Genomic DNA, 13,186 nt, shown 5'->3' on the forward strand with positions numbered 1-13,186 from the left:
AGATAGATTTGATGCTTAGTTATATGGCAGGTGATGAAGCAGAATGGGGAAATGCCCATTCAGAAGGTTTCAACTCCAGTGAGGATTTTCATAAAAGTTTTCAGAGGAAATATTTGTCTCTCATCAGACAATAAAAGTTAATACTCGAATAACTTGACGAAAAGCATTACAATAGTTCTTGGGGTAGTTATAAGAAGTACATGGCGTAGTATCTAGCGAGATCAAAATATTTAGGTAAGCCATTAGAGGCATCACACTTACCAAAAGTGTTAAGACGTCGACTGCCACATTACTTATGTACACAAATTTGGAATAGAGGCTGGTCACCTGTCAATGATTAACTCACTTTTTTAGGTGGATTAGATACCCTCAACAAGGAACGTAATGAAAATGTTAACGATGCTAATCAAAGCAAGGACGACAAATGCAATAGATGATTTCCGAATGCCTTTGTAAAGAAAAGAGAGACTAATTTCTGTCGCCTCACCAGTAGACCTAATATGCCGAGTACGATTAGCAATGAGAATATACAGTTACTGGCACTAGTAGCTACCCCTAGTAATAATGCTGATCCACATACAGGTCAGGAAAAAGAGACTATCCAATGTTGATGCGGTTAAGAAATATATACCCCCAGGAGAACTTACACAGTTAGCAAATTCGGCGGAACAAAGTCCCTTGGAAGTCCGAGTTAATGGATTTGGTATTTGTTCTTCCGTTTCTCCAAAGCCATTCCCTCCCCTTACACTCTTCTGTATTCCGTAACTCTTACTGTTTTATCCTATTTAATAACTACATTGTATCCTTGTTCGTAAAAGCAAGAATATAGCACTCCAAGGTCCTACTCAGATAACTAGAACTGTCATTTTTTTAAGTATTAATAATACATAGTATGCTTGTATATGACAAGATTCATGCGTGTGATATCTATGTATACTGTTATGTATAATTGCGATATTACATTTTTAGAGGAACAGTACAAAACGGTAGGATTTCTATTGGTTTTATATGGGAGGTTCTTTATAGGTAGCTGATGGAGATGACAATAGACGGACCGTCTTCTGACGATGACGACTGACAATTCACAATTTTTTGCTTCTTTCATGTGTGGCGATATGACTTGGACGACTGCACGTATTTTCGCGCCATATACAAATTGTGTGCAACATCAGTACCCTGAAAGCTAGGCACGTCACACGTTGTGGGGGAAAACAACGGGAGAAAGTCAGAGCGTGAAATGCAACCGCCTGAAATATGAACTGCTAACATGAGCGTAACGCGTAGAACATAACAGTGCGGTCTACCGAGAAATCGACCAACTGATAGCGCAGATGTGCGATAGTTAAAACAGGCTGGCTTCAGTAGCTAACACGAAAATTAGACTGTATTTAAGTAACACAATGTTCTATCAGTGTCAGAAGACATAAACGATATTTAATCGTCCGGATATTAATACTATTGTATAAATGTTGTATAAAGTAAGTAACAATACCAAAAGGAAATAATCTTCACTACCCTAGCAGCTATTGTCGTCGATATAAATTGCGTTGATTCTTCTAAGTATGATAGTGGCAATTTCAATTGAGGCGAAACAAGCGCTGCGTCGTTGAAAACGTGCAGATGCGGAACTTACTTTCGTTCAATACTACTGGCGCTACGCCTCATAACGCGGCTGTGATAAACATACAGAGGATTGCAAAATAATCTAAGAGTGAAACTAAATATTAAAATAACTATTCAAAATTTCGTCAGTATATTTTAATTACATTAATATTAACACTGTTAACTGTCCGATTAACCAGATGAAGATGTTAGGAAAAATATACGCTCTTGTTTTTGTTGTCTTCAGTCCTGAGACTGGGTTGATGCAGCTCTCCATGCTACTCTATCCTGTGCAAGCTTCTTCATCTCCCAGTACCTACTGCAACCTACATCCTTCTGAATCTGCTTAGTGTATTCATCTCTTGGTCTCCCACTACGATTTTTACCCTCCACGCTGCCCTCCAATACTAAATTGGTGATCCCTTGATGCCTCAGAACATGTCCTACCAACCGATCCCTTCTTCTGGTCAAGTTGTGCCACAAACTTCTCTTCTCCACAATCCTATTCAATACTTCCTCATTAGTTATGTGATCTACCCATCTAATCTTCAGCATTCTTCTGTAGCACCACATTTCAAAAGCTTCTATTCTCTTCTTGTCCAAACTATTTACCGTCCATGTTTCACTTCCATACGTGGCTACACTCCATACAAATACTTTCAGAAATGACTTCCTGACACTTAAAGCTATACTCGATGTAAACAAATTTCTCTTCGTCAGAAACGCTTTCCTTGCCATTGCCAGTCTACATTTTATATCCTCTCTACTTCGACCATCATCAGTTATTTTGCTCCCCAAATAGCAAAACTCCTTTACTACTTTAAGTGTCTCATTTCCTAATCTAATTCCCTCAGCATCACCCGACTTAATTCGACTACATTCCATTACCCTCGTTTTGCTTTTGTTGATGTTGATCTCATACCCTCATTTCAAGACACTGTCAATTCCTTTCAACTGCTCTCCCAAGTCCTTTGCTGTCTCTGACAGAATTACAATGTCATCGGCGAACCTCAAAGTTTTTATTTCTTCTCCATGGATTTTAATACCTACTCCGAATTTTTCTTTTGTTTCCTTTACTGCTTGCTCAATATACAGATTGAATAACATCGGGGACAGGCTACAACCCTGTCTTACTCCCTTCCCAACCACTGCTTCCCTTTCATGTCCCTCGACTCTTATAACTGCCATCTGGTTTTTGTACAAATTGTAAATAGCCTTTCGCTCCCTGTATTTTACCTCTGCCACCTTTAGAATTTGAAAGAGAGTTTCCAGTCAACATTGTCAAAAGCTTTCTCTATGTCTACAAATGCTAGAAACGTAGGTTTGCCTTTCCTTAATATTGCTTCTAAGATAAGTCGTAAGGTCAGTATTGCCTCACGTGTTCCAGTATTTCTACGGAATCCAAACTGATCTTCCCCGAGGTCGGTTTCTACCAGTTTTTCCATTCGTCTGTAAAGAATTCGTGTTAGTATTTTGCAGCTGTGGCTTATTAAACTGATTGTTCGGTAATTTTCACACCTGTCAACACCTGCTTTCTTAGGGATTGGAATTATTATATTCTTCTTGAAGTCTGAGGGTATTTCGCCTGTTTCATACATCTTGCTCACCAGATGGCAGAGTTTTGTCAGGACTGGCTCTCCCAAGGCCATCAGTAGTTCCAATGGAATGTTGCCTACTCCGGGGGCCTTGTTTCGACTCAGGTCTTTCAGTGCTCTGTCAAACTCTTCACGCAGTAACGTATCTCCCATTTCATCTTCATCTACATCCTCTTCCATTTCCATAATATTGTCCTCAAGTACATCGCCCTTGTATATACCCGCTATATACTCCTTCCACCTTTCTGCTTTCCCTTCTTTGCTTAGAACCGGGTTTGCATCTGAGCTCTTGATGTTCATGCAAGTGGTTCTCTTATCTCCAAAGGTCTCTTCAATTTTTCTGTAGGCAGTATCTATCTTACCCCTAGTGAGATAAGCCTTTACATTCTTACATTTGTCCTCTAGCCATCCCTGCTTAGCCATTTTGTACTTCCTGTCGATCTCATTTTTGAGACGTTTGTATTCCTTTTTGCCTGCTTCATTTACTGCATTTTTATATTTTCTCCTTTCATCAATTAAATTCAATATTTCTTCTGTGACCCAAAGATTTCTACTAGCCCTCGTCTTTTTACCTACTTGATCCTCTGCTGCCTTCACTACTTCATCCCTCAAAGCTACCCATTCTTCTTCTACTGTATTTCTTTCCCCCATTCCTGTCAATTGTTCCCTTATGCTCTCCCTGAAACTCTGTACAACCTCTGGTTCTTTCAGTTTATCCAGGTCCCATCTCCTTAAATTCCCACCTTTTTTGCATTTTTTTCAGTTTTAATCTACAAGTCATTACCAATAGATTGTGGTCAGAGTCCACATCTGCCCCTGGAAATGTCTTACAATTTAAAACCTGGTTCCTAAATCTCTGTCTTACCATTATCTAATCTATCTGATACCTTTTAGTATCTCCAGGGTTCTTCCATGTATACAACCTTCTTTCATGATTCTTAAACCAAGTGTCAGCTATGACTAAGTTGTGCTCTGTGCAAAATTCTACCAGGCGGCTTCCTCTTTCATTTCTTAGCCCCAATTCACTATCTGAATAATTTCTTTTATTTCTTCATACATTTCTTCAATTTCTTCGTCATCTGCAGAGCTAGTTGGCATATAAACTTGTACTACTGTAGCAGTTGTGGGCTGCGTATCTATCTTGGCCACAATAATGCGTTCACTATGCTGTTTGTAGTAGCTTACCCGCATTCCTATTTTCCTATTCATTATTAAACCTACTCCTGCATGACCCCTATTTGATTTTGTGTTTATAACCCTGTAGTCACCTGACCAGAAGTCTTGTTGCTCCTGCCACCGAACTTCACTAATTCCCACTATATCTAAGTTTAACCTATCCATTTCCCTTTTTAAATTTTCTAACCTACCTGCCCGATTAAGGGATCTGACATTCCACACTCCGATCCGTAGAACGCCAGTTTTCTGTCTCCTGATAACGACATCCTCTTGAGTAGTCCCCGCCCGGAGATCCCAATGGGGGACTATTTTACCTCCGGAATATTTTACCCAAGAGGACGCCATCATCATTTAATCATACAGTAAAGCTGCATGCATACGCTCTTAAGAATAAAATAAATGACGTGAAATAGTAAAACTAGAAACCCAAAAAATGGCCAGAACGGGTAAATGTATCTCATAACTAAAACGTTGCAAGTCTCAACAATATCACAGCAATAATTTGGTTAAAAATCTGCGTTTTTATGAAAAGGTCGAGCCGCTAAATATTAGACTCGGAAAGCTGAAAATTCATAATTAGCTCAGTTTCTAATATGTGATACCAATAAGCTCTCTCTGTTAAATTCTATGTTATTTATTGAAAACCAAATTTGGACTGAAGTCATCGCTTTTCATTGTACATTAAGTATCATTTTTATTTGTAGTAGAAATTTCTAATTGCAGCACTCGATTACATTCATGCTATAACATAGATGTGCCAGTTTTCATGACATGATTGTAAATAACAGTGGTTACAAGGAATCTTAAAGGAGCAGGCCGGGGGCCATGTTCTATTGTCGGTTCCGTCCTACAGAGGTGCCAAGTGGATGACGCCTCCGCACTGCGTCAGGAACCGTCTGGAAGCGCTCTTGGTGCTAAGAAAACATGATTATTCAGTGAATCGTTTATTTTGACCATTTTACGAAGGGCGGTGCACTGTTGGCCGTAGCTGCCTCCAGCTCTGGTAACTGACAGACTCGCGGTGTCGGACGCTGCGCCAGTCCTTGCGCCTGCGACCTAGCGGGACTTCGTTCCTCTTGCGTCGATACGGATGGCTAGCACAGCATGGATGTCTGCTACCGACTGAGGGAGTGTATTAGATCCCACTCCGTGTCTCTTTTTCCCTGCACCACGCAATCCGCAGTGTGGTGTAGGCGGCAGGTATTGAACCCGGCACTGCCGAGCAGCACCAAGATGCGCTTAGGTGTACCCGACGGTGGTCCGCCAGGAGCCCTAGTCGTCGTCTTCCGACCCACACTCAGAGAGCACAGCATCTGGTACTGCATTGGTGCTTGTAGTTTATCAGCTCTCCCATCAGTAGTGGTTGGTGTGACACAGGATGATGAAGTTCTTCAGTGGAGTTCAGCTCTGTGGCACTCCAAGGCTGACTGGTATTGCGCTGGTTGATCTGAGAGAAGAGTTACTAAAGCAACATAGACATGGAACGGAATGTCATCGACACGGACTTCATCGTTGCCATTGGCCTGAACCGTTCTCCCCTACTTGGAGCTGGAGCTTCGAAATTTACAGAGCTCTCCGTAGTTCTGTGACGTCCGGTTAACTAGCGATGACCGTATGTGGCCTCGTTATTCTGCTACCCTTGCTTTAATTCTCTCTTAGCAGATAGTTAAATTGGTCTATGGGTGTTTTCCCTAGCTGTGTCTATTGCTTCTTGAGACATCCCACGGCGCGAACGAGCGTGCGTGTTATTTTGCTTAGTCGTTGTCCTACTCTGTTTTCCCGCTGCCTGTGCTCTCTGTCACTCAGCTACTGCAGAGTTGCAGACTGTGCTGCCCGTCTGTCTTGCATCACCGTGCTTCCTAGTCCGCTACTAACCGTGGCGTAACCGGCCTATCTCACATCAAATTGGATGAACTCTGTTAAAAATGTTATAACTTGGAACCCGTATTACTCTGTGCCGTAACACATCCCTCCCCTTTGGTAAGATTCGACCCGATTTTTCAGTTTCAATTGTTCTTAGTTAGCCTATACATTCTTAAACATTAATTTACATTTCTGCTTGCGCTGAGATACAATGGAATATTAAATCTTATTCGATTCTGCTACGCTTATCTAATTACAGTGAAGTGTTTTCTGCTTCCACCTTATTACTAGGTTCTATCAATTTTACTGGCATTCGGTGCTTTGGTATTTTACTCGAGTGTACCATCTTTCGTTTCAGACAGACGTAGCTTGCACAAATAAATATCAGAACCAAGATTACGTTCATGATTGAAAAACTGTACATAATTGTCTTCTGCCTATGCTTTTCATGATAATGTTTCACACGCTGAACTATTTCGTTTACTGAGATTTGTTGGTTTTCGGAATTTTTCAAGTCGCCTATCAACTGTAATACAGTTGAATCCAACGAGTTGTTTATAAAACTTAGGTTTTTGTGGTATACATTGTGTGGGCGTTTCTCTGGCCAACACAACATCGGTCTCGACACATTAATTATTGTTGTACATGTAATGGTAGCTGGAAGGTGACACAGTCTCTCTACTATCCATTATCCAGTCCCATTTATCAGCAATCCGTTACCTTGTCATTCTAATCGCATAATTGCTGTAGGTTTTCCATTTTCGTAACAAGTAATGATTACTGTTTCTGACGTCAACATAGAATAAGGCCAGTGGTCTCCAATTCTTTTAAACGCATACTTAAAGGATATCAGGCGCGAAGTATTTGTTTCAAAGGGGAAAATGGCAAAATGGAATTAAATAACAAAGAAAATTGTGAAATTTTAGCAAAAGTTTTGAAAAGCTGTTAAACTGTCCAGTTCCAACAGATAAATTAGAATTTCCTGTGACACCTCAAAATCTAGAGGAAGATTTCCCACCAACAGAGCTAGAAATTGATAAAGTCATCAAAACATTCAAAGACAATAAAGCGAGTGTTAAAGCCTCCATTACAGCAGAATTATTGAAGTGGTCAGAACCAAAATCATAAAGGATCCACAGCTGCTATTTGAGAACATTTGGCAAACTGAAAATATTCCAATTGAATGGAAAACAGCATTAATCCACCTGCTACCTAAAAAGGGAGACAAACAAAATATCAATAATTACCGAGGAATGTCACTTCTGCCAGTGGTATACAAAATTTATCGAAAATTCTCCTGAACAGAGCGGTAGATACTTCAGACACACAACTGGGAGAATATCAGGGTGGTTTTCGAAAGAGAAGATCCTGTGCAGAAATTTTTTTTTACCTTAAAGTCAATAATTTGCCACAGAATGTTAACCGGCAAATCAATAATAGTGTCATTTATTGATTTCAAGAAAGCATTTGATTGTATAGACAGAGAAACAATAGATAATGTCATAATAGAATTTGGTGTTAAATCAAAATTAGCAAATATAATTCGTGAAACACTAACACGTACAATATCTAAAGTCAAATTTATGGAAAAAGTATCTCAGCCATTTCAAATAAAAACTGGTGTTAGACAAGGTGATGGTTTAGCACTTTTACTGTTTAATTGTGTTCCAGAAAAATTGTAAAGATCTGGAATTCGGAGCTAAAAAATCGCAAAACTGAACCTACAACTATGGGAAGGAAAACAAATGGAATTAAGGTAAATTCTAATTTACTCTCTGAATCTTACTGTGGATGTTCTCAATATCCTCATTATCTGCTGTCCCCAAAAACCATTTTTAATAGCTTTCCTCCTGCATCCAATCAACCTCGCTTCCTTTGTACTGATGCTCGTGGTACAATTTCGGTTACCTGTTGCAACTGAGTCCTCACTTTTTCATACGAGAGTTTCAACTCCTGGTACTCACTTTTCATAACTTCCAACAGTCCTCCTCTATCCCCCTCTTTCAGTATGCTACAAACCCTTTTGCAATCTTCTTACTTTTTTTCTCACTTCCCAAACATCAAATGCAAACTGAATTATCCAAGTGTGGCTTGTTAGTAGGACATCTGTTTTTCAACGAACAGGATACCATTGCTCAATGGTTGATTCTGCATTATATCTGCTTTTTAACAATACAGCAGTGCCACGCACAGAAGAATTTTTCTCGCTAGCATCACAGCATATAACATGAGAGAAAGGTAAACATCATCACTCCCCTCCCTCCTTTAAGGAACTAACTAAAGACAAAACAGTATAATAGAAGATAAAATAATACTAATGTAATAACAACAATCATGATGCTTGGATTACATTGAAGAATCCTACTTTACTTACTCCTAGATATAAGTGAAAAAGGTATATCCTTCTTAGGTAGTTGCTTCTTTCGTCCTTCTGATCTTTTGGGATTTGGTTAAAAAGGTTTGTGGCAATAAGTCGACTTCGCCCTCAAATGGTTTGACTCGATTGACGTGCAATATCGAAGTCCTTGTTGGTAGCTGCAATTTTACATTGACCAGTGAAGTCATTGCAACAACTTGGTACGGTCCTTGATACCAAGTCAAAAATTTCTTAATTTTGCCTATTGGAGTATAGGGATTAGTTAATAGTACTCATTCTCCTATTTCATACAGTGGTTGTTTTCTTTCTCTTTGCCAATATGCTCTTGTTTTTCTAATACTTTTGTAATGGCGCGTTTCACCATTTTCCAAACTTCTTTTAACTGTATTGCAAATTCTTCCACTGGTTCACTTTGTGGGCCAAGTTTATGTTGAAGCTCGTCGAAAGGTGATGGCATTTTCCTACCATATACAACTTCGTGCGGCAAGATACCCGGTCCAGAACTAACTTTAACATTGTAGGCACAGACGACTAGATTCAAACAGACATCCCAATTTAAATGCTATGAGTCAACGTGATAGCTCAACATCTTAGCTAATGCACGGTGAACTCGTCCAGTTCGCCTGTTTGCTCGATGATGAAATGGACTGGTCGTAACTTCTTAATTTTGTTGCCCTGGTCTCTGATAATAGTTTCAGGTATACCGTACTTCAGTAGCCAATTATTCACCTTTGCTGCTGCACCATTGTGACCTCCCCTCTCTTCCTTTTCTTCTCTCTCTTTTGTTTTCTCTTTCCTCTCCTATTCAAACAGTAAATCAACTCACACTTGCTTTAAGCATCAAGAACACTTACTATCCATTCCGATAATTCTTTGATAATTATTATTAAGTTAATATCAATAAATCACGGTAAGTGTCACTTATTCCTTCACGCGACTATAACGCGTGATAGCCTACCGTGTATCTCAAACTTCGCACCGACATTTCAAAGTCCGCGCGTGATTTGTTTGTAACAAAGTTTGGCCGGGGTTCTCTATAATATTTTCTAAACCAACTCCGGGTTGTGAATTATCAGTTCTACGTCCATTCATAAAAATTACAAATGACCCGCACTCGATTACGATTTGTCCGCGCAATCGAGCAACTCATAAAGTATCATCTTTCTCAAAGGGAAAAAATATCACGCATAACGCAGCATTGTCTTCTGCTATGTCAAAACACATTTATATCCATCTCATAAAGAATCATTACCTATTGATCCTAAAACATGTTGTACTTAATTAAATTCATTACTCCGTAAATAACTAATAAAATTTAGAAATGATTTACATGTATACTGTGTCAATCACTCAGCAAAGATTTCACAACAACAAAATCTCGACTTGAGATGCCATCATGGGTTACTACCTGTTTTGACTCTCCTACTCTCACGTGATACAAGGTATATCCGACTGTAATGGACATCCCCACGAGATTATATCTTAAAGATTTCGAAGGCTACACGGACGATTACCCGTGTAATGTTACACCATCCTTCTCATCAGGAATAGCTACCATAACCAAATAATGCGAACAATGGTCCAGAATTGTTAAAAGATATTTGTTCCCAGCACGTGTTTTGTTAAAAGCTCTTACAATGTCTAATCCTAAAAAATAAAATGGTCTATCTGCTTCAGGTAGTCATTGTCAATCAATCTTTTGATGACTTAAATCCGACTGTTGCGCGTATGGAACACAGTATTTTACATATTGCGCTACATTGCTGCGACATGTCTTCCACCAGAATCTTCCAGCTACTCATCGGTCTGGATTGTGTTTACCTCTGTGACCTGATTAAACACGGTCGTGAGCCTGGCATAATACTTCCTGTCTCAGCGCTGCGGGAACGACAAAGTGTGTTCCGCACTTTGTAGTTCTGCATAGCAAGCCTTCTTGAATTTAAAACTGTGGCGGTGTGCGAAACAATCCGAACACTCTGTCAGCTAGTTGCGCCTTTATCAAGTCCGTCTGATTAAAACCTATTACTTGTAAAGCTGCAACCATTCCGCTTAATTCGTCAGCCTTTTTATTTGAAGCTCGCCATTTATGAATCACTTCATAAACGAATTCACTTAATTTCAGTGCCCATCTCACCAATCGGCTTGATGGATCCTTTAACCCGAGTAACCGTCTGAGAAAAGCGTGGTCCATAACGACTTTGAATTTCCGGCCATACAAATAACAACAAAAGTATGAAATTCAATATATGACAGCTAACATTTGCTTCTCTGTTGTGGAATACTTTGTTTCTATTTTATTTCACTGCCTGGAAGCATACACCACTGGATGATCATTTCCAGCTATATTTTGACATAATACACATCCCAGGGCCATATTATACATGCCACAGGCCAATATGAATTCACGTTCAGGATCAAGAAACACAAAAGTAGGACCTAACACTAAATTTTTCTTAAGTTCCTCGAAAGCCTCTTGACACTGTAGTAACCATTGGAAACCAACTCCTTTCTTAAGCAACCTGGTTAATGTTTGTGCGATTTCAGCAATCCCCTTTGCAAAGCTACGGTAGTAATTGTATAAATCCTGATAAGACGGCAATTGCTGAGTAGTCTTTAGCGCTGGAAAATCACATACGGCTGATGTAAGACTAGGATCTGTTTTGTCTCCATCTCTTGTAATAATATGACCAAGATACGTTACTTGTGCTTGTGTAAAATGACATTTTTCTACACTTAGTGATACGTGCTGTTTGTAACCCACTAAACACTACATTTAAACTTTTAATATGTTCTTTCATTGTTTTTGAATGTACTATTACATCATCCAGGTAGACCAAAAAAAATTTTAGTTTTTAAACCACAAAGGACACCATCCAGTAACCTTTGAAAAGTAGCAATAGCATTCTTCAAACCAAACGGCATTCTCCAGTATTGGTAATCTCCAGAATCGACTGTGAATGCAGTCTTTTGTCTATCATCCGGAAACACTTCTACTTGGTGGCAACCGCCTCGAATGTCTATCGTTCAAAAATACTTACAGTTTCCTAGGTTGTCTAACGTATCTGTACTGTTTAGGAACTGGATATGCATCCATTGTAGTTCGTGCATTTAAAAACCGATAGTCGCAACAAAATCTATATTGTTTTGTACCTTCAACTGATTTTTTGGCAGCGACGACTATATTGCTGGACCAATCACTAACACTATGTTCTATGATACTATCACGCAGCAGCTGGTCAATGAACTCTTCTACTAGTGGTTGTAGATGCTTTGCAGTCCTATATGGCGTCTTATATACTGGCAAATTGTCGCCTGTTGATATACGATGTTGTGTGACGGGTGTGCTGGTACTGCGCCATTCGAATCAAATAAATCAATATACTGCAACAATAAAGCTTGCATGCCTTCCTGTTCTCCATCCTTCAAGTGACTAACCGTTCATGGACTGTGCGGCTGGTCCCGGCGGAGGTTCAAGTCTTCCCTCGGGCGTGGGTGTGTGTGTTTGTCCTTAGGATAATTTAGGTTAAATAGTGTGTAAGCTTATGGACTGATGACCTTACCAGTTAAGTCCCATAGGATTTCACACACGTTTGAACATTTGACTAACCTTATTCCGGCCGTCCGGAGTGGCCGAGCGGTTCTAGGCGCTACAGTCTGGAACCGCGCGACCGCTACGGTCGCAGGTTCGAATCCTGCCTCGGGTATGGATGTGTGTGATATCCTTAGGCTAGTTAGGTTTAAGTAGTTCTAAGTTCTAGGGGACTGATGACATCAGAAGTTAAGTCCCATAGTGCTCAGAGCCATCAGCCAACCTTATTCCGTAGTACATCTGCTTTAACGGATTGTTTGATGCCACCATCACCGTGTGATCCACCGATATCCTCTTTGTCGAGTACCCCTAAGCTCGCTACAAGTAAAGCCTTCTGGAGATCCACTTCATATGCCCCCAAATAATCCACGCTACCGGAATGAATGGCTCTGAGCACTATGGGACTTAACTCCTGAGGTCATCAGTCCCCTAGACTCAGAACTACTTAAACCTAACTAACCTAAGGACATCACACACATTCATGCCCGAGGCAGGATTCGAACCTGCTACCGCAGCAGCAGCGCGGTTCCGGACTGAAGCGCCTAGAATCACTCGTCCACAGCGGCCGGCCTAACCGGAATCATCAATTCCCCATTAACATCTGCTCTGCGAGCAAGACTCCTCCTTATATAACAATTCATTTCATCCAATGTCTCATTGTTCTACAGTGGCTCAACCACACATAATCTTTCCTGTGGAACACTGGCATCTACTGATACCCACCTTCCCTGTTCAAACAGCTCTAAGCGCCATGGGACTTAACTTCTGAGGTCATCAGTCCCCTTAACTTAGAACTACTTAATCCTAACTAACCTAAAGACATCTCACACATCCATGCCCGGGGCAGGATTCGAACCTGCGACCGTGGTAGCCGCGTGATTCGAGACTGAAGCGCCAAGAACCGCTCGGCCACAGTGGCCGGAACTTCCCTATACCAGCAGGTATTTTGTCATGCATAACTATCCTGAATGCATATGTATTCAA

The sequence above is a fragment of the Schistocerca americana genome, chromosome 2 (assembly GCF_021461395.2).
Source record: "Schistocerca americana isolate TAMUIC-IGC-003095 chromosome 2, iqSchAmer2.1, whole genome shotgun sequence".
Classification (NCBI taxonomy): Eukaryota; Metazoa; Arthropoda; class Insecta; order Orthoptera; family Acrididae; genus Schistocerca; species Schistocerca americana.